At 40.4% G+C, this 19151-nt stretch overlaps 1 protein-coding gene and 1 long non-coding RNA gene across 6 annotated transcripts in view; both read right to left on the bottom strand.

The window, feature by feature from the left end:
- LOC106624584 (glutamate receptor ionotropic, kainate 2) overlaps window positions 1–19151 on the bottom strand; it is a 1058023-nt gene that overhangs the window by 428138 nt on the left and 610734 nt on the right. The gene's annotated exons all lie outside the window — the stretch shown is intronic.
- On the bottom strand, window positions 15736–16425 carry LOC138858135 (uncharacterized). The gene is made up of 2 exons (XR_011397363.1): window positions 16016–16425; window positions 15736–15941 (listed from the first exon to the last, which is right to left on the bottom strand). It is a non-coding gene; the product is annotated as an uncharacterized lncRNA (long non-coding RNA).

Below are 19151 nucleotides of genomic sequence, written 5' to 3' on the forward strand. Positions count from 1 at the left end.
GTTATTTATTATTGGGCTTTTGATAATAGATGAGAATGAAGGACCACCAACAATAGATGGGCATTGATTTTTATATATGTTTATCGCTTCTCTCATTGTACATTTGTTTTGTACTTGCAATTTCAAAATCTCTTTAGATTGCAAAAATTTGGGACAAGATCTGTCAAAAGATGGGTGCTCTCCTGCGCAGTTTGTACACATTGTACGTGTGCATATGTCAGGGTTATGAGGAGGTAGATTGCAGCGATCGCACATTTTTGGGTTGTTGCAGCGTTTTGCAGTATGATTTAATTTCCCGCAGTTTTTGCATCGCATTGGGTTTGGAAAATATGGCCTAATCTTAACAGAATGCCATGTGACATCTATATGGTTGGGAAGTTGGTACTTATCAAAAGTAAGGAGACAGACTCCGGTATGTTTTGGTTTTCCATCTATGTTTTTGGAAAATTTGTACACTTCAACAACTCCTTGGTCAGATAAGTTTTTAATGATGTCCTCTTCACTTAGGTCGATTAGGTATGGGGCATATATTGTGCCTTTAATATAATTAAGTTTTTCATGGTATTTTGTATTCACTTCACAGACACCGTGTAAAAATTTAGTACGAATGAACTTTTCGGCGGTTGATTTGTCTTTTAGTAATAGGCAAAGACTTCCGTCGCGTAGTTCTGTGATTTTTATGATTTCTTTGCATACTAATTTTAATGCGGAATGAATTGCAAAGCAATTATACTTATTTAATGGTTTATTTATATCAACGGACGATAATACAACATATTTAGGGTTTTTCACTTCTATCTATCTCGATTCAATCTGTTATCCCCAAGATTCGGGGGCCCGGGGGCCATTATTTCTTATGTCCCAAACTATAAGTTTGTAATTACTATATATATATGATTTTTTTTTTTTTTACTAGAAAGTACAGAATAGCTAAGTTCAAAGAGCAAACACACTGTGACGTAACTATAGCACAAATAGAAACCGTACATTCGCTCAGGCGGAAAAGAGTAACCCGAAAAGGAAAAAACACGTCTGCTCGGCACGAGGGATAGTCGGTGACTGATCTTCAGAAATCTTTGCTTGTGTTTCTGCAAACTGGTCTAACCAGTTTTCATATTTGGCGAAAGCCGATGATTTGAAATTTTCCGGTAAATCTGAGTCGTCAGATTCTACGATTGCGTCATACGCAGCTGAGAGACGTGTCCAGAAATTTTCAAGACTTTTTTTTTTTTTTTTGATTTCTAATAGAGATTCAGATTTGTTCTGAATCGGTGAAGATAAAAATCATGTGCAGTATCGTATTAGGCTGTCACTCTCGGAAATAAATTTGGTGTATGAAATATGTTTCACCCTTTATTGCTTTGTAGCACCTTGCTTTGAACGTGTAGCTTCTGCAGGTGTACATGGCCTTTTTCCGTCAGAAATCGTCTTTGGAACTTTTAGCAACTGAGTTGTTTTAGAATCTCTGTAAATTAGAGTATCGAATAAAATGTAGAAACAAACAATAACGTTTTCAATTTCTGTATAGACTCGTATGGTTAACCGAGAACTCTTTTTAAGTCAATAAGAGTTTATATTTCCAATTAAATAAGTAAATTACGCGTATTTCATATTTTATGACATCGTTTCGAATTGATTTTTTTGTGTTTCTAATTAAATTTTATTTAATAGATTATTAATAAACGCAAAGGTTTTTTTTATTTTATTTGGATGTATAATGTGTTTGTATTGTAAATCTTATAGGGTATACCTATAAGCGGATCAGCTTATACATACATATGTACTTGTCGTTATGTGCAATTGAGAGCTCGCCTTAGAGATCAAAGCACGTTGTACATATGTATGTATTATGCGCTAATATGTTTAGCGCAATTCTGCTTGTTTTTGTTGGGCGAAGAACTAATAATATTGCGGTACGCGCCCGTTTGTATGTATAAATGCGCCTGTATATATGTTCCCAATACGAAGAGATCGCATGTAATTTTCGTAAATTTATTATTCCTATATGTATGTCACGTTATATAGTTGTACGGAATATATGTATGTATAGCGATTATTAGTAATATATTCATGTTTGTATGGTTTTATACATTTCTTCTGTAATGTTGTAAACGAAGGAGGTTTTCTCCTTATATATACATAGGTATATGTTAAATATATGTACCCAAATGTATGTATATAATATATGTATGTTTAAATTTATCTTGTGAGTTTTCTCCCCTTTGTTTTTTTAGTTGATTTTCCTTAGCTTTTTTTACGCAATCCTGCTTATACTTAATCAAGTATAAGGGATATTGCCGGAAATAGGTGCAAGTAAATACTTGAATTGTTTTGTTGTTAAGATATTTTGTGTAAGCAGTTAGAGGCAATCAAGAGTTTGTTATATATTTGGATATATATAATATTTTTTACCAAACTGTTTTATCTGTTAGCGGTAGTTCGATTTTTACCGGAAAATAAACCAAAATATTGAAACAGTTTGGTAACCGCCCTTTTTTTCTTATTAAAACGGATTTATGTTATAATAAAACCGCAAATGCATAAATCTTGAAGTACATATTAGAAAAAATACAAATTATTATAAGGAATCGTTAGGACTCACTTTGATTTCCGCCAAGGGGTTTTGGGGGCAATATAAGTATACGATATATATGTATGGTATATACGCGTGCGTCTGCTTTTGCGTCTTGTGGCTCTCTCCCAGTCCATCGCTGTACTGATTTGGTGAGCTGGTGTGTTTTTTTTTGTTTGCTGTTGTGGTCGTTTTTTTTGTTTTAATTCGTGCCCGTTCTTTTTAGTTATGTATGTATTTTTGTTGTTTTTCGTTGCGATTCACGTCCGTATGTAATTGTGTATTTTTTTCGCGCCCTTTCTTTTTTTATTTTAATATTATTATAGTTGTTGTTTTACACTGTTTCTTTTTTCTTTTTGTGTGTTTTATGTTTTTATATGTTTGTGGTACTCCAAACTGTACTCACTTATTTCTTCTTTTTTTTGTTAAAATTAACTTTTTTAACAAAAATTTGTTTCTTTTGTTTTCTATGTATAATATTATGTTAAGCCACTGCGCAGCACATTTAGTCGCTTCTAATTGTGTTTGGTTAGCAAATCCTCCACTGAACCCTCCCCGAGGCCGACTGGTAATAGATACCACAGTTTCACGAAGTAAGCGGGGACCAGCTGGCAACAAACCGCCCCTGACGTAGACGTGAGGGATCTAGTTAAGGTCAGATTTCTTACCTATGTGTTCGTTGTTTCTCAATAGCACAGCATACAAAGAAGGAGCCTTACCATGGTCGAGGGTACTATTAAAGGCTGGATCAAGGTGTCATGCAACCCGTGTCGAGGATCAACTTGACTGGGGGCCCTTAAATATTCCAGTCTTAAACGGAGCTTACGGATACCTGGCGCCCTCCGTAATATGATAGCCTTACTTGCGCAGCGGGGGCTATGCGCAAGAAGACATGCTTTTCCCCAGACTCGTGGGACCAAATATGAACCTTAATTAAAATTTAATAAATAAAAATAAAAACAAAAGTACGAGAAAGCGCGGATCTCTACAAAAAAAGACGGTGGGAACTATTTGCTCCCAAAAAAGAGCAGCGTTTGGAGCGAGCTCGGCAACATTCAGCAAGAGGACAGAAGCGAAGCTTGGTCCCGTAGATAAGGCAAGCACAAGTAAAGAGGCAGTAGCTGAAGCTGTCACCAAGTAAGTAGTAGCGCCGGAGGCAGCCAGACCCAAACCCCGCAGCCAAAACACGGCAGAAAAGCAGACGGAGGGGGGAGATGCCAAAAGAGCTGCTGCTGGTAGTGCATCTTCCAGAGAGTGGCCTGCACTTAGCCTTAAGGATCCGGCAAAAGCAAGGAATGCGGAGAGATGACGGTGCGGTCGCAGCTCTGTGGTAACGGGGATTGAAAAATTTCTGGAAAATAAGGAATACACTCTAATTGCCTTCTTAGATATAGAAGGAGCCTTCAATAATATCCAGCCTAGGGCCATACTGAGCGCGCTTAAAGATCTGGACATCTCTGAACCTCTCAGAAAATTAATTGAACAGATTCTCACGAGCAGGTCAATAATTTCAACGCTGAGAGCTTCAACGATGTGCAGATAAGTCCAAAGGGGTACACCTCAAGTAGGCGTGTTATCCCCACTTCTCTGGATCCTGACAATGAATAAGTTGCTGTTGGATATAGAAATGAAGGCGGTTCATGTTGTGACCTACGCAGACGATGTGGTAGTTTCGGTTAGAGGTAAATTCCCGAATACTCTCGCAAAACTACTGCAAACGATCTTGGACGATATAAATCGTTGGGCTGTATCGTGCGGACTAAACTTAAATGCTGGTAAGACAGAACTAGTATTGTTCACCAGAAAGCACAATACTCCAGCAGTTACGGCGCCAGTATTAAATGGTAGCAGACTAACTATTGGAGATAAGGCAAGCTACTTAGGACTAACCTAAGAAAGGAAGCTTTCATGGAAACAAAACTGGGATGCTAGGGTGAAGAAGCAGCTACGGCACTCTACACTTGCAAATGAATGGTGGGCCCCAAATGGGGGCTAACGTCTCGGGTAGCTTATTGGCTCCACACAGCAGTTGTCAGACGAATCATGCCGTACTGTATATTGGTATGGTGGCCAATAATGGAAAAGAAATACGCGGTGAGGCGTATGGAAAGTATACAAAGAGCAGATAGTATATGCATTAGTGGAGCTCTTAGAACAACGCCAAGCCAGGCACTAAACGTTATTCTACATTTATTGCCAACAGACCTGGTCTGTAAGCAAGTGGCAGCAAAGTCAGCTCTCAGACTGAGGGAATCCTCCCAATTAGTCGCCTGCAACAAGGACCATTCTAGGATACTTAGTTTGTTCCTGTTTCTACTCAAAATCACGGATTTCCTCAATCCAATAGAATTGAAGCTAAATTCGGTTCACAATATTGCCTTTTCCACCATAGAGGTGGTGTCTGTTCCGCAACATTAGACACCAAGATCACAGCAATCAAAGAAAGCCTTGTGGTATTGACAAAAAGTGTGCTCACAACAAGGAGCATATATATATATATACGGATAGTCAAGCGGCCTTAAAATCACTGAAGTCTCCTATGGTTTCATCAAACTAGTGAAAGAATGTCTTGTTCTTTTAGAGGATCTAACATCCTACTTCACAATAAACCTGCAATGGGTTCCAGGGCATAGTGACATCCCTGGTAACTGCAAAGCATATGAACTAGCCAGAACAGGTATCACTTTACAATTAACCCCTGAAAAAGAGGGAATCGTTATGCCTCTAGCAACTTGCAAACACCTAATCAGCGAACACGCTATAAATCTAGCTGAGTCTTAGTGGAGACAAAATGTTGAAATTGCAAACGCAACTAGCAAACCGGTACTAAATTGAATCGACAGAAAAGTCGTACAAGCGGTGAGTGCTATTTCTATTTCAAAATATTTATTTATTTTTGGGCAAAGGTCCGCGCAAAAGGGAATACGCAAAGAGCGCTATCTCAGCTGCTCATATTGCCGTCTCCCTTTTTTGATTCTTTTCACGCTCTCTTGAAACCCACAATCCACATTGAGAGAAATTCCTGAGGCCAGATCCTGAGGAATCTCTGCTCAACACCAGCGCTAGAGGATTTCTGTTTATGTGGCTACAAAAATGTCAACTAAAGCAAAAACAGCAAATGCCATAGTCGACACCAAGGAGAAAAGTAAAATATCTGGAATTAGTTTATTTACACGGAGCAGCAAAACTGCCCGATCACCCGAGCGACGGGTGATAACGCCCGGCACACAATCGGTCAACCCTGCAACGCCAACTACGCTTGATATGACCCCTTCCAATAAACCAATGCGAACAGCTGATAACTTGATCGTAGTCAATCTGCCATCAACACAAAGCGACACCAAAACCGACCCTATCATAAACATGAGCGAAGGAGAGAACGTGCTCACTGCATTGGGAGTGGTCATGGATGAACTAATCGCTCTCACACATGGCCAAAAACAAAGACATGTGAACCAGAATATGAAAAATATCATAGATAGGATATCGCAGCTACAAAAACAAGCACTAGCTGAATTCAAAGAGTCAACAACCCACTCAATCATTCAGCCGAAAAGAGGCCGCACCATGCACAATGATGAACCAATAGCAGATGAGCAGACTCAGCAACAAATTAAGCGAACATGCACAAACTCACCAAAAACTCGCGCAAATACAAATTTGATTGGTCAAGCTAAGCGATCAATAATAACAAATGGCCGCGCTATACATCGCTATACTTTTTAAGGCGCTGTAAACCCATCATCAAAAAGACCCAAGGAAACCCAACAAAATAAAGATAATAACCCAAATGACCCTCAAAGTCCAAAAACACTGCCGTGGAATATTGTAGCTAGAAAAGCTAAACCACAAACCGCAAAACCCCCAAAAACAAAACCAGGAGATATTAATTTCTAATAATGGAAATCTTACTTATGCCGAAATTCTTAGGAAAATTAAGCCCGATTCTACTCTCAGTGAATTCGAAAAGAAAGTTACCCGAATTCGTAAAACACAAGGCGGTGAAATGCTGCTGCAACTAAGTGGTTCAGCAATGTCAGCCGACTCGCAGGAAATAATGAGGAAATGCCTTGATGACCAAGCAAATATAAAAGTTCTGACCCAGGAGACACTTATAGAGTGTAAAAACTTGGATGAAATTACAACCAAAGAAGAAGTACTTTATGCTATACAGAGAGAGTTGGGTAACAACGATCTGACGATTTTAAATATGAAGAGCCTAAGAAAGTCCTACAGAGACAGCCAAACAGCGCTTATTAAACTTCCAGTTGAGAATGCCAGGAAACTGCTTCAATCCAAGAAATTAAAAGTAGAATGGGTAATATGCCGTATTAGAGAATACAGGCGGTGCTACAGATGCCTCGATTATGGCCGCACAGCGAAAACGAGAACAGGTCTAAACTATGTAGAAGATGTGGTGAGGGTAAACACCAGGCTACGGACTGTACCAATAAGCCAAAATGCATGCTTTGCTTAAAAGCTGGCTCTAGTGAAACTGATCACTTTACTGGGAGCGTCAGATGCCCGGTATACAAGAAAGCGACTTACACTCAAAAATTAAAATGAGGTGTTTACAACTTAACCTAAACCACTGTCAAGCAGCACATGATCTACTAAAACAGTCAGTGCTTGAGAAGCAGATCGATGTGGCCTTACTCAGGGAACCCTATAAAATCGTTGAAGGTGCCAACTGGACGTGCGATTCGAGGAATAAAGCGACGATATGGAAATGCAACCGTAACTCTCCACAGCTGGAAAACCCTGACCCTTCAAATGGCTTTGTTCGAGCAACAATTAGTGATGTTAATATCTATAGTTGCTATTTGCATCCCAGTATCAATGACGAAGAATTTAAGAACATCATCGACTGTCTAGTGACTGATGCCAGAAGTAAAACTAATCTAGTAATAGCCGGCGACTTTAATGCTTGGGCTATTGAATGGGGATGCAAAAGAACTAATAGTAGGGGTAAAGCCTTACTAGAAGCCTCTTCTTCCCTTGACCTTGTGCTCTTAAACACGAACCAACCCACATTCAACAAAGATTTGCGGCAGTCGGTGATAGATCTGACTTTCGTCAAATCAAATCTTGTCCGTAGATCTAAATGGAAAATAAGTGATCATTATACTTTTAGCGAACACTATGCCATTATATTTAAAATAAATGTTGCCCACATAAAGCAGAATGTACCGACCCTAGTGAGATGTTCCTACTAAAACGTTCGACCTTACCTCTTTAAAGAGAGCTTTAAGCCCACTGTGCTACCTCCGTAATTATAACCCATCTTAAAAAAGCATGTGACGCATTAATGTCCAAACATACACGACGCAATCATCGCCCTTCAGTATATTGGTGGACTGAGCCAATTGACAAACTGCGAAAAGCATGCCAGCAGGTAAGACGTTCATATCAAAGGTCACGTGGCACCCCTGACCATATACCTCTCCACATACTTTTCAAGGACAAGAGGAAGCTATTAAAGCAGTCCATTAAGAAAAGCAAACGAAAATGCTTTCTGAAACTCTGCGACGACGTTGAAGACAATGCCTGGGGGCTAGCATATAAGGTGGTAATGGCAAAACTCCGTTCTTGTGGACAAATGCCGACCTTCCCCTCAATGCTGGAAAGAATAGTATCGGTACTCTTCTCAACCCGACCACTGCATTCCCAACTTCATCAAGCGATTATAGAAGTAGCCCCAGATATACTGTTACGAACGAAGAGGTCCGAGAAGCATGTGACCGGTTAAACCCATCTAAAGCCCCGGGCCCAGACGGAATTCCTAATTTAGCGCTGAAAACAGCGAAATCTAAGAACACAGACCCCTTCCGAATTATTTATGACACATGCATTAAGGAAGGTTGCTTCCCTAAGCTATGGAAAAAGCTAATATTACTGCCAAAACCAAACAAGCGTTTGACAGACCCGTCCTATTTCCGGCCACTCTGCATGTTGGACTCCGCTGGAAAAATCCTTGAGCGAATTGTAATTGCATGGTCGTAACACTCGACGTTAAAAATGCTTTTAACTCAGCATCCTAGTATTACATATTAACTGCCCTAAAAAGTGTCTCCGTGCCTCAATATCTTTACAACATAATCGTAAGCTACTTTAATGAAAGAATTCTGAGCTACAACACAAGCGACGGCTATAAGGAAAATAAAGTCACCGGTGGTGTACCACAAGGATCTGTACTCGGACCGTAACTCTGGAACATCATGTACGACGGATTATTGCGACTAAAGGTACGCAAAAATGTTCACATCATAGGATTTGCAGATGACATTGCTGTTGTGGTGACAGCTAAGCACATAGAAGATATTGTTGCAATAACCAGTGCAACCATATCTTTAATTAATGATTGGCTTGAATTTAATGGACTTACCCTAGCAGAGAGCAAAACGGAAGCCGTGCTTATTACTGGCAGAAAAACCCGAGAGACTGCTACATTCAGAATAAAAGGTGCGTGTATAACTACACAATCAGCGCTGAAATACTAAGGAATTGTTCTTGATGCAAGACTTTTCTTTAAAGAACATTTAGCCTACACCTGCGAAAAGCTTCAAAAACATATAGAGCCTTAGCCCGAATGATGCTCAATACCCGTGGACCGAAGCAAAATAGGAGAAGACTCCTGGCTGGAGTTCTGAAGTCCGTCACTCTATATGGCGCCGAGGTTTGGGGAAAAGCACTCGAAACAAAATCTTACCGACGTGGCCTTTATTCCATTTATGCCATTTGCGCACTCAGAGTATGCTCAGCTATTCGTACAGTGTCAAGATGCTGCCCTTGTAATTGCGGGCTAACACCTATTAGATCTCTTAGCCAAAGAGACCAAAAAGCCTGTAACGGACTTACCACCCAAAACCGTAAAAGGAAATGCCCGAGCGGAGACGGTGGAGAGTTGGCAAAGACGAGGAAGTCAGTCAAAAAGGACGTTGGATTTTCCGACTGATTCTCAAGATTGACCCATGGCTGAAAAGACCACACGGCGAGGTAGACTTTTATTTAACTCAAATTCTGACAGGGCATATTTGAAACGCTTTCAACACGAAAATGATGATATATGCGATAAATGCGGTGGCGAGACAATTGAGAATGTAGAGCATACGTTGTTCTATTGTCCGCAATACGATCAAGAGAGACGATTCCTCAAGAGTGCATTCGGTATAGACCCAACCCCCGAAAACTTAGTAGACCAAATGGTGGAATCAAAAGCTAAGCCGCCAAAATCATGAAAACCCAAAGAGCCCGAGAGCAGCAGCGGAGAAGAGAACTCTAAAACTTAACGGACCACTAGAACGCTGACCAAACAAACGCATTAAAACAAAAGTAAAAAAAAGCATAAGGGAAGGGTTTGACGACAAAAATTGCACGGGGCGGGTTTAATATCAACAGAGGTGGGGCCAAGTAAATGCAACTTGTTACTGAATGCATTGCGACTACTACAAACGTATGAGCACTCAACTCAACCATCCATCTCATATAGTGATAAAATATAAAACAAACCAAGTAAGGAAGTTCTAAGTTTGGGTGCAACCAAACATTTTATACTTCAGGTGCTGACTTAGAGGAGAGTTTTTTTAACTTAGTTTATTATATGAATTTCAATTATATATCATACACATTTATCGATATTTTGTGTGCGCTACAAACTAATAAATACTAGTACATATTGTGACCATAAAGGTGCTCCAAACTAATCAGTACTAGTAACTATTGTGAGCATTTAATTTCTAACAAACTAATTACAAACTAACAAACACTAGTAACTATTGCGATCATTTAAGAGCTCACAAACTAATCAGTATTAGTACCTAATGTGATCATTTATGTGCCCACAAATTAACCAGTACTAGTACCTATTGTGATTATTTAAGTGCTCATAAACTAATCAGTCTAGTACCTATTGTGATCATTTAAGTGCTCATAAACTAACCAGTACTAGTACCTATTGTGATCACTTAAGTGCTTACAAACTAATCAGTACAGTACCTATTGTGATCATATACAATAAGTGCTCAGAAACTAATCAGTACTAGTACCTATTGTGATAATTTAGGTGCTTAGAAACTAATGAGTACTAGTATCTATTGTGAGCATTCAAGTGCTCACAAACTAATCAGTACTAGTACCTATTGTGATCTTTCAAGTGCTCTCAAATTAATCAGTACTAGTCCATATTGTGATCATGAAATTCGCACAAACTAATCAGTACTAGAAGCTATTGTGATCATTTAAGTGGTCACAAATTAACCAGTACTAGTACCTATTGTGACCAGTAAAGTGCTCACAAACTAAATACTACTAGTAGCTATTGTGATCGTTTAAGTGCTCACAAACTAATCATTACTAGTAGCTTTTGTGACCAGTAAAGTGCTCACAAACTAAATACTACTAGTATCTATTGTGATCACTTAAGTGTTTACAAACTAATCAGTACACTACCAATTGTGATTATTTAAGTGCTCACAAACTAATGAGTACTAGCACCTATTGTGATCAGTAAAGTGCTCACAAACTAAATACTACTACTAGCTATTGTGATCGTTTAAGTGCTCACAAACTAATCATTACTAGTAGCTTTTGTGATCAGTTAAGTGCTCACAAACTAATCAGTACTAGTACATATTGTGATCAGTAAAGTGCTCACAAACTAATCAGTACTAGTACATATTGTAATCATTTAAGTGCTCACAAATGAATCAGTACTAGTACCTATTGTATTTAAGTATTCACAAACAAATCAGTACTAATACATATTCCGATCATGTAAGTGCTCACAAACTAATTAGTACTTGCACCCATAGTGATCATATACTGACTCACGAATTAAACAGTACTAGTACCTACTGTGATCACTTACGTGCTGACACACTAATTAATACTAACCTAAATAGTACCAATTGGGATCATTTACGAACTCACAAGCTTATCAGTACTAGCAATTATTGTGAGCACTTAAGTTCAAACTACAAACTAGTCAGTACTAGCACTTATTGAGATCATTGAACTAGTCACAAATTAATCCGTACTAGTACCTATTGTGATCATTTAAGTGCCCACAAACTAACCATTACTAGTAGCTTTTGTGATCAGTTAAGTGCTCCCGAACTAATTAGTACTAGCATTAATTGTGATCATTTACGGAATCACAAATTTATCAGTACAAGTAAATATTGTGATCAATTAGGTGCTCACAAACGAATCAGTCCTAGTAACCATTGTGAGCATTTAATTTCTAACCAACTACTCAGTACTGCTAAAAATTGTGATAATTTGAGTGTCCACAAACTAATCAGTACTAGCACCTATTGTGATCAATTTACTTCTCACAAACTAATCACTACTAGTACCTATTGTGATCATTTAAGTGCTTAGAAAGTAATCAGTACTTCTAACTATTGTAATAAGTTACGTACTCACAAACTAATCAGTTCTAGTACCTATTGTAATCATTTAACTGCTCACAAAAAAATTAGTACTTGTACGTGTTGTCATCATTTACGGGTTTACAAACTTATCAGTAGTTATACCTTTTGTGATCAATTAAGTAATCACAAACTAATTAGTACTAGTACCTATTGTGTGGAATGGGCAAACAAAATGTTTGGATTGCGGTCAAACGCAAGCCAAAGAAACAGACACCGCACAAACCACCACCAAACCCGATGCCATAATCATTCAGAGAACCGGTGATATGTCCTACAGCGATATTTTAAGGAGGGCCAGGAAAAATGAAACACTGCGGAAACTGGAGGAAAATGTTTCAATAACTAGGAAGACGGTGAAAGGAGAAATCTTGCTTGAGCTAGAGGAAGCTCAAAAGAAGACCACGGGAGATTTAATCACTGAAATAGGGAAAGTGCTGGGAAACCACGGGCAGATAAAAGCACTAACTAGAAATACGAGATCTTGACGAAATCACTAGCAAAGACAACATCGCCGAGGCTATACGCAGTCAAATAAAAGAGCTGAACCAGTTTGCTACAAACTCGATTAGGAGCATCGGGGTGGCGTACCTAGGAACACAAACTGCTGTAAAAAGCCTACCCGCGCTGCAGACAAGGACGCTCCTGGATGCATATAAAATTAAAATTGGTTGGGCAGTGCGCAGAATATGAGCGAAGCAAAACCTAAGGAGGTGTTTAAGGTGTCTCGTATACGGACACCTTGCGAAAGCATGCAATAACCTCGACGATAGAAGTCAGTGTTGTGTCAAGTGTGGAGAAAACGGATATTTTGCAGAGTCATGCGACAAAAAACCGTCGTGTAGCGTATGTAAGAGTAAGGACATGGAAATAGCCGACTACTAAATAGGTAGTAAGAAATGCCCCCTGTACAAAGAAGCGTGCAAAAATAACAAAAAATGGGAGTCAGAAAACTAAACTTGAACTGAACAAAGCTGCACAAGAAAGACGGTATACGAACAGAAAGTGGATGTGGCCTTACTCAGTGAGCAGTACAAAAACATAAGCGACGGGACATGTATCTCCGATTACACGAATAAAGCTGCCTTATGGGCTTGTGGAGGAAAAGCTTTCCAAAACAAAGCCGCTGTTAGGGAAATCCTTCTACATCCGAGCAAAAATCTGTGGGATCAACTTTTACAGTTCCTACATTCCACCAAGCGTATCTCAAAATGGTTTTCAAAAAATCTTGGATGATCTGATGTGAGAAGCATAAACTACTACAATGAACGTGGTCGCAGATGATTTCAATGCATGGGCGATGGAGTGGGGTAGCTTTTGTACAAACAGGCGTGGAGATGCCCTGCTAAATGCATTCTTTTTGCTAGACATGGTGTTGCTTAATACCGGAAGCAAAAACACCTTTGCGAAAAACGGTCGCCGCCTTATTATAGATATAATTTTCTGATATAACTGGTGCGAACAGCAAGCTTGAAGGTCTATGATCTTTACACTCACAGTGACCATCAAGCTGTTAAACTTAAATTGGGCACCCAGCCACCCAAAATCGAAGAAGCTCGATGCAAAACGGGTACGAACGAAAGGATGGAAGGTCGGAAATTTAACCAAGAACTGTTTAAGTGCTTGCTAGACGTCAATATGAGTTGCATGGAAGACGCAGATCGACAGGCAGAGATGCTGGTAAGGCACATCAGCAAATCATGCGACCCTTCTATGAGCAGAAGCAGAAACGGAGCCTACAGAAAACTCGTATACTGAAATCAATACCCCAAGAATTGAATACCACAAAGCCAGGAAGAGCTGCCAAAAGAATCGGAAATCAATGGAGCATACGGAACTACGCGAACGCTACAAAAGGACACACAATGCCCTTAAAAAAGTAATCAAACAGAGTAAAACCTGTTGTTTCCAAGAACTTTGTGGAAAAATCAACGAAAATCCGTGGGACGATGCTTACAAGGTAGTAATGTCGAAATTCAAAGGCGGCAAAGGACAAACACCGACCTTCCCCAAGCTTTTGAAAACCGTCGTGGGAACTCTCTTTCCAGCGCAGCCACCAGAGAAACTACAGGTTCAAGCAGATGTACATGTTGAAATGGATGTCACAACAGTCATCGTCGTGGATGTGATTCAAGCGGCACAGTGATTTGGTAATGCTATAACACCAGGCCTGGATGGCATTCCAATAAGGTCTTAAAGATTGCCATCAATCACAATGCGAAGCCATTCTCAGAATTGTTTACACAATTCCTTAGGAAAGATGTTTTCCCAAAAATTTGGAAAAATCATCGACTTGTCTTGTTACAGAAGCCAAATAAAACAACTGGCGAGCCAACCTCTTATCGACCTCTTTCCATGCTGAATACGCTTGGCAAGATAGAGCGGATAATCTGTGTACGATTAGAGTCGCACTTAGAAAAAGAGTATCAGGGTCTCTCCGAAAGTTAATACGGATTTCCACTAACAGTGATAGCAACAAACCTTCAGCTTGCTGGACAAAAAACTGAAGCAGTGCTGATCACAAGCATGAAAAAGCTTGAAGGCATCACCCTTACTATCGATGGCTATAGCATTATGACTTAATTATAAGACGCATATTGACAAAAGCGGCTCGTGTAACGGCGGCACTAGTGAGTATAATGACCAACATGGGGGACCAAGTCAGAATAGGCGTGCGCTATAGATCAAGGTGAGCCAATAAATATTGATGTACAGGGTATCCATATGGAGACCAGCACTGCGGAATAAATTCTTCGTCAAGAAAGTGAAATTTGTAATTTGGCTCAGTTCCATTAAAGTCATAGCGGGTATCATACCACCGGATCAAGGCCATGGAAATCAAAAGAGTTTACGATAGATTTAAGAGTATAGTAATGTATGACTAATGGTTGCAGATCGAAAAGACGAAAGGCAAGTAAGCATCAATAAATGGCAGAAACGATGGACGCAGCAACGAAGGGAAGATGGACCCACAGGCTTATTGAAAGCGTGCAGGCATGGGTAGAGAGGAAACACGGAGAAACGGATTTCTACCTGATGCAGTTTTTGAAGGGGCACGGTTGTTCCAAAGAATATCTTCACATATACGGCCATGATCACAAACTGTTCCTTTTGTGACAAATTTGGAGAAGCTAATGGCGGAGCGAGTGATGCCAGATACCATAGTGCGTCACATGATTAAGTCGAAACTGGTGTGGGATCGAGTGAGGATGTGGTCTGCGATAGATCTGCAAGAACTTAGAAGAAAAGAGTAGCAACGGAGCAAAAGCAAAAGGATAGATAGGCCTGAAAGGCGTGACTGACGAACCGAATGTTTAAGCTTGGCCTCACGATGTTATGCCTAACGGTTGGTCCGTGTCCTTACACAAGCACTGATGATGGAGTTAAGAGTTTAGCACGCAAGTCTGAATGGGCGTGGTCCCGAATGAGGTGCACGCTCGGTGGATAATTCGAATCTCGCATATCGTTTTATGAAACCACGATAAAAGTGAAACTCTTTTTTACATTATAGACATTCAACTAAAAATTTTCGGAGTAATATTCCATTGAGGGCATAAGAATCGGGAAAACTTTAGAATACCGTCCCAGGATTTCGGGAATAAAATGTGTATAGGCGGATAGAGGAGATCTTCCAGATCAAGAATATACATATATAAAAAAAGCCGCAAGAAACTTATAGTTTTCGAAATTTTTTCGTTTAAAGTTGAAATTTTCAAATATTTAAAGTACGTATTTTTCGGATTTACAATGAAATTTACACTTATATTTTTCATTACTATATATCCACGAGCACATCACTAATTCGTTTTTACGTATTTATTTTACACTATATAGTGCAAAAATAGCTCAATTTTAATATTTAACTTAAGGTTCAATTCTATTAATTCACGCAATAACAAAAGGGTTGTGTTCCCTCGTCGACATCTTCTGTAAATAAACTGAAAGAAACAAAGTAAACAGATAAAAAATAAAAGATTAAGAAATTATTGCAATGAAATGAAACTGTTTGTACTTTGTTTCAATAGTAGCAGTAATAATATCCGCTAGAGAACATTCATTTTAAAGATGACAATATTACTTTTCCTTTTTGTGTTGGCGGCATTCGGCCGCGCTTCAAACAAACAAAATATCCCTGGTGGGTCGAACACCGGGGTGTACCCAATTTGTTTGCTTAGAGCTTCTGTTTGAATTGATCGCCGTCGACCGCGCTTTAAAATAATAACCCTGGTCGATCCAACACCACAGTTTCTCAAGTGAAGGAAAATACTGAAAGATTTATTAGTTATATAATATTTTTTCGATTGTAGTCATTCGTAGAGTACAGATGTGTTTTCGCAACGTTTGAATTTTATTTCAATTCTTTCAATAATTGTGTACGTAAGTGTGTCACAGTGTGCGTCAATAATTTTATTTTGAGTTTTGTTTATAAACTACGGACGTAAGTGTGTGTGCAGTTAGGTGTATTTACGAAATTCCTCGTAAAATTGCCTTCGTAGGCATTGACACATGTTCGTCAGTATGTATATGGAACTGAGAAATTTTGAGAATTTTATTGACTAGACTTCTGAATAATTTTTTGTGAAAACAGGTGTTTGTGTTTTTGTTTGATTGTTTGTTCGAGCACTTTAGTTTTTGTTAATTTTTGTTAGCTTTAGTAGGCTGTGGTGTGTATTGAGGAGTAGGTTTTTGGTGTTCAGGTATTTTTTATACTTGAGCATTTTGTGAATTTTGTTAGTGGGCTTTTGCTTGCTTGTGTTTAAGTAATTTTTAGGTTTCGAGTAGATTTGGGTGTAGTGTTTTTTGTGGGGTTTTGCGTTCATATAGCTTTTATTGGTGGGCTCCTGCATAGTCTTGGTGATGTGCCGTGGTGTTGGTATTTCTGCTGACTAGATTGCCTATTTAGAAGTGCTGTGTTGTGTGTCTTGGTGTTCATTTGCTACTATTTTTAGGGGGATTTTGGCAGTATTGCTCATAAGACTGTTGTCCCAGTATTGAGGGCGCTGACTCTAGTGTAAATTAAGGTCAGAGTTGTTAACTTTGGATCCACGGTGCGATTAGATACAATTTCACATCGGTCGATTTGCAACCGTTACGGGGACATTAGTCTGTACGCCGGTTAATTGACCTTTTCCACGCCTTTGGCTAGAGTTGTGAGTTGTGTACTTGCGGGAACGCGTTAAATTACCGCTTGGGGAGTAATTGCTATTGAGCGGGCTTACGAGTTGGCTACTTCGGTGCGTTCAATCGCAAGTGCCTGAAGGGCGACTGTTTTTCACTTCTGCGCCAGTGTTTTTGCCGGCGGATCAGCCTGCTTGGTAGGGGATCTACGGTGGAAATAGCTCCCCCACGGAGGAAGAGGGTTAAGTCTCTCGCTGAGAGGCCATGATGAGGAACCTCTTGATAGGTTACGCTGCGAAGGAACGTGAGGTTGTGGCCACCACCCTTGGTGAAATCACAGTGAGACAGATGACACTGCTGAAACAGTAGTTGTTCATCCTGTAGATAAACCGGGTATGATTAAGATGGAGGTTGGAGCTAGAAAAAGTGCTAATAGCAAGGGGACTGATATTAAGTTGAGTGTTGCTAAAGGTAGTGCAGAGGAAGTGGGTAAGACCAACGCGAACAAGGGTGGCAACCGGAAAGTTGTCACGGCCGTAAAGCGCACCGGTTAGTTGAGCAGTTTAGTTTTGGTTCTGAGAACTTGGTCATAACCGAGAATGCCCATCTTCGTGGCCAGTTAACGCCCTAAGAGGAAGCTGTGGGAGACACTCCTTGTCGCCGAGCAGGATGCCTGCGCCCCCAGCACCTGTACTGGAGGCGACTGCACCGGTGACGCCGAAGCCTGTTAACACCTGGTGGGTAGTGGTCAGGAGTAAAAACTTCATCTAAGGAAATCATAAAGGAGGTAGGTTCTTCACTCGGTGTGAGGATACACGAGGTCAGGCCTATCAGGGGTGGTGAGGCGGTTATCCGCACTCCCTCTTTTGGAGAGAGAGAAAGTAGCGACTAACGCGAAATTCGAGGAGGTGGGTTTGGACGTGAGTGTCAATAGGATGTTGGGTCCTCGGGTTGTGGTCCAGGGGGTTCACGCGGAGATCTCCCATAGGAACAACTACTCTGGTTGAACCTTCAGGACTTTAGCCCGGCGTCCAATGGGTCGGACGAGAGGATGGTTAGTTATCCCTTGATGATGGCTCCTGATGGTAGCACAAATGTCTTCCTAGAGGGTACTGACAAAATGATGTCCACCCTCGTGGAGGCAGGTAGGTGCTACTTCGAGTGGTTCTCCTTCCGGGTGCGACCGAAGAGCCCCGATACTGGATGGTTTTGATCATGGAGTGGCTGAGTGTAGAGCCGAGTCAGATGTCTGTCGGAGGTGCGGTCAGGAAGGCCACAGAGCTGCTGGTATTGTCGTAACTGTTCTGGCCCCATATTGTCGTAACTGTTCATTTAAGGGTAGACCAGCTAAACATTTTATGATGTCGGCTGTCTGCGCAATTTACTGTGGGGTTGTTGAGCGTGCCCTCACCAGACTCTGATGGGAGGGATAATACAGTTAAATTGCCAGGGGTCATACGCCGTAATGTGTGAGTTGGAAGGTTATATACTTGAGGGTGGGTGCGGAATTGCCTTGCTTCAGGAACCTTATGCCACCAATCGTGTGGTGCGGGGCTGCCTGCGGGTTTCAAGGACTTTTGGACCTTGGGGTTAATGCTGGAATTGTTGTGAGTGAACCCAGCTATGACTGTGTAGTTATCGATTCATCTAAGTTTGGCGTATGTGTTTCTATAGAGGGGGGTTTGGTAGAATACTTGTTGCTAGTCATTATTGTAAATTTGGTGAGCCCCTAGAGCCCTATCTGAGTTGTATGGATAAGTTACTACTACTTGCGAGTGGTAGTCCTCTAATCCTGCCACGTCTTCGATGTGATTTGGTAAGGTATCTCGGCATACGTCTGGGTATCAAAGCCACAGTCGAGGATTGGTATTAAGTGAGTGGGTGTTTGCTACAAAACTCCACGCTGTGAATGAGCTGAGTGAATGGTATACCTTTGATACGCCTAGGGCTGTCGGTGACATTGACGTGACTTTAATGAACGCGGTAGCAAATAGAGTGTTTTTTGTTGTGTGGGAGATTAAGGGAAGGTG

Source organism: Bactrocera oleae, chromosome X (assembly GCF_042242935.1).
Source record: "Bactrocera oleae isolate idBacOlea1 chromosome X, idBacOlea1, whole genome shotgun sequence".
Taxonomy (NCBI): Eukaryota; Metazoa; Arthropoda; class Insecta; order Diptera; family Tephritidae; genus Bactrocera; species Bactrocera oleae.